Genomic DNA, 4,156 nt, shown 5'->3' on the forward strand with positions numbered 1-4,156 from the left:
GAAGTATATCAGTGAATAGAAATTGTGACATGAACTGGGACGTTTACCTCATTTCTCTTCTAATGGAGATTAGATCGGAAATTCCAATCAGGTGTAACTCTTCCACAGCCAATTTATAAATTTACACGTCTGTTACAAATTTCAATCGTATCGCGTTGTACCGCAATCGTTTTTTCACCTCTCGAAACAACGTACATGTCTCGCAATGCATCAACGTCAACGCGCACGGGGATTTATCGGGTCCTGCGTGCCCTTTGCGAATTATTATCGCTATCGCGAAATCTCGGTTGAACGTAACGTTCATTGCGTAGGTGCGATGACGAATTACAACTTCCTAATCGCGCTGTTCGAATCTGCATGCCGCGTGTATTCGCGAAACCCGCGCTTCGGTAACTTTTCTTGCCCGGTTCATTTACAATAGCCACTGACGCGGAATGAATATTACGCTGGTGACAAATGAACTTCAACATCCGTAGAACGTGAATTAAATTCAGAAAAATCATCTGTAATCACGGTTTAACATTAAAAGAATTCACTTAATAAAAGATGCATGATTTGTCTCATTACATAAGATCAATTTCGACAAAATTGAATTAATATTATTTCAAAATTAATTGCAATACAATGTCAGAATTTGTAAATAAAAGACCTTCGTATGAGTTCTCGATTCCAACTAGTGACATACATGTTACTTAATTTTGTCATTTTTCTGGTATTAAAAAATTTTTATTGCTCTCATATAAAGAATAATATCCTTATATATAAATACTATGATATGTAAAATCGTTTAAACGAATTATTTTTGAAAAAAAAATTCCGCTGCGGACAGGATTCGAACCTGTGCGGGTAAAACACCCAATGGATTTCAAGTCCATCTCCTTAACCGCTCGGACACCGCAGCTTTGAGTTTTCGATCTCTACGTACGATAGTAACATTCAGTGTGAAGTNGTAGTAATTGTCGATTTCTTTTATTCGAATTCTAACACGATTATTAGGCATTTTAGGCATTCGATTCAAGGGATCGCAAAATCGTACGGTCGTTGACACGTTAATTAGGCATCTGTTAATAAAGTCCGGCAAGTTTCTTTCGCGACGCCACGCCGCGCCGGGTACTTAGGTAAGAATTTCAATTAGCTGTGGAAACGATCGAACTAAGACAATTACAAGGGAACAGGGTCGCACTTCCGGATTTTAACGAATGAACTGTAGATTAATTAAATTCACTTGCCGTCCCCCTCTGTCCCCTCCGCCGCTTTTCCCGGTGTTTCCAAGGAAACTGGCGCATCGCGTTCGCATTAAAGATAATTGAGTCGTCTCACGGTTATTTAATTGCGATCGTTAAACGGAGTGATATCGAGCTCCGTACGCGGCTGCGGCCTCAAAGGCCGAAAAGAAATAAGAGAAATTATCCTGCCGCCGTAGACGTTGCCTCGAGTACATAAATCAACTTGAAAGTGATAACGACGGGCACAATAAAACGTTGATACAACAGTACATAAATTGCTAATTGCCAGGTGTAACGTCTTTCCTCTTCTTAACGTGTTGCATTTGACATAACACATTCCCTTTTAGCGTAATCTCTACCAGACATTTATACAATACAGGGTGAATCTCGGAACATGACGACTTCGAATAACTCGTAAGGTATTCGTTGTATGTTAACCATTTTTAAGCGGACGTTGCATTGCTTCCACGAGGACATTCAGTGCTGTGTTTTTCGGTTCTTCGCTTTTGTTATCGAGATATGAGGATTACTTGCAATTTTTTAAATAGAATGCCCAATATTTTTTCTCAAGAACAAGATTGTTACTATACAATAAAAGAGCGTCCTCCGTACGAAGCTTGATCCAATTACTTTCCACCAAGAAACAAATGCAAATGTCCCAGTAACTTAAATTTTAATTTTAGTTAGTTGTTTATAACTTAATATTATTATTTTTCTATTTTACTTCTTTATAATGTAATAAATTTATTTTAAAATACTTCTACTAATGTTATTTTTATTTGTAGTGGTATTTAAATATGTAGTTGTTACAATTTAAAGATCTAGATGAATGTATATATGTTTAAACAAATAAAAGTACCGACAGTGAAATATAAAAAATTATAGCGATGTCCTTTATTACTAACTAATTTAAATATGGCCTCTAATGGTAAAAAGTTTCCCCATCTCTGACCTATAATATTCCATATTACGAGACTCACCCTGTTCATTGTTCTCTGTTCGTTTTATTCGTATTTTGACATATCTGTAGTTCAACTCGTTAAGAAACACAAAAAGGGCAGGGGACTGCGCGTAACAGGCTTTATTTTCGCTTGAAAACCCAGAATTCTGCAACATCACCGTGTATCCACTTATAACCGCTGTAAGCTTCATTAATATTATCAACAGACGCAATAAATTTCGTCGTGACGATATCGCAACTCGTCGGTCACTCGCGAGTCACGATTCTCCTATATTCACCGGTTGACTTTTCCTCGTGCTCGAGGAAAAGAGGAACTCCTCTTCCGAAAACGGAAACTCGTTTCGTCGCTGCGTCCACGCAACGAAGGCCGCGTATCCTCTGGGGACGGTGGACGAAAATATCATAGGTTTTCGCGGGTCATTTTTCATCCTCGTAATCGGTCGTCTCATCTCGAGCAGCTCGTGACAGTGCACTAGCTGACAGTGACGAATCGACAGCTGTTCGGTCAACCCTTGAGACAACTGGCCCTCGCGACCATTGTCTCTGTCCCACGCGTTTCGTGACTAATGAAAACGTAGCGTCTGCTCAAATCTAAGGCCAGGTTTAGCCAGACTTTATTCACTGGACCGTGAGAAATGTAGGTCGCTATCTCAATGGAAAAATTCATTCTGCTAAGAATAAAAAACTAAAGATTCTTTATAAATAGACATGATTTAGCGAAAAATGGAGTTATGCATATGCGAGTGAATATTTCAACGCATTGGGCAATGATTTTTCCTTCTATTTGCGAAACTGTAGTGTACGTTTATCGTGAAGATATTAATGTCTACGAGGCTTATAAAACGTCAGTGACATTAGACGACTGTTTGGAGAGTTTCATAAACGGCGAGTAAGTTGTGCTAGTGTATATTTTATCAATCCACGTCACGCGGTGACGTAGATAAGAACAGAAGTCTGAACGTCTGCCCATTAATCATTGAATAGGTACTGGATGCGTGCATTGCGTAATACATATTATCACGTAATTATATCGTTTATTCACGCGATTCATATACGTAGGTGACATTTTTGTCTAATAAAAACCGTAACTTATTAGTGCTTGACATTTCATTTTTATTAGCTAAAACCATCGCTGAGAATAACGTTTGACGTTTAATGTTTAACGTCGAACTGAAAATATGTAAAGAAAGTATAGAAGGTTGGGGTTGCAATACCAACGGTGATGAAATCATCGAGTCTTCTAACGGTATTACAGAATCATTCAGATTTTCATCAACTCGACTTGATCGGTCATTTAATGAATGCCCGCGGGTTTTAATTACCACCGCGAGCACAACTTTCTTCGTAGATACGAAGCCTGGCGATCGGAAACCGCGAACAGGACTCGAGTAATTACGAGAGGAAATTGATTCAATTATGGACTCGGTTGTTCGTGTGTAAATACACGCGCGACGATCGCGAACACGCTTAAATGGCGACACGGGAAGTTTCGTTCTGACAAAAACCGTGGCCCTTCACCTGTCTCATAAACGGGACGAGTGGCTTTCGCGTACCATACTGGTTCTCTGCACCTTGTGCATTGAAAAATGCGCGGTGCGAGCGAGAAATCGGGAAAGTCAGAATTACACATTTGCGCGAAACGTTCCGCGCGAACATGCTTGACATACTTTTCTTACTGTTCGATTGTGCTCACCGTGATTGTATATCAAGATATTATATAATAGATCCGTTCAGGATATGCAATAGGAATTAAGTAGAGTGGAAAGTAGAATCCGCAACAATCAGTGACGTCTGTCGATTCCGATGCCTAGTTATTTTCATTTTATTTCGAGATGAGTAATTATTAATTAAATAAAATGTTTCAAAGTAACATAATAAAGATATAGATACACATAATTCAAATTTCCTGCAATATTAGAGATATACATACCGTACATAGACCTTTAATTCAGCATTAGAATCTTGAGGG

At 38.8% G+C, this 4,156-nt stretch overlaps 1 protein-coding gene and 1 non-coding gene across 2 annotated transcripts in view; one reads left to right on the plus strand and one right to left on the minus strand.

Moving 5' to 3' along the window:
• vg (transcription factor vestigial) overlaps window positions 1–4,156 on the plus strand; it is a gene marked incomplete at its 3' end in the record, with an annotated part of 78,743 nt that overhangs the window by 46,201 nt on the left and 28,386 nt on the right. The window lies entirely within an intron of this gene.
• TRNAS-UGA (transfer RNA serine (anticodon UGA)) lies at window positions 818–901 on the minus strand. The gene has a single exon. It is a non-coding gene; the product is annotated as a tRNA-Ser (tRNA).

Source organism: Ceratina calcarata, unplaced genomic scaffold (genome assembly GCF_001652005.2).
Source record: "Ceratina calcarata isolate Rehan_Ccalc_2016 unplaced genomic scaffold, ASM165200v1 scaffold262, whole genome shotgun sequence".
Lineage (NCBI taxonomy): Eukaryota > Metazoa > Arthropoda > Insecta > Hymenoptera > Apidae > Ceratina > Ceratina calcarata.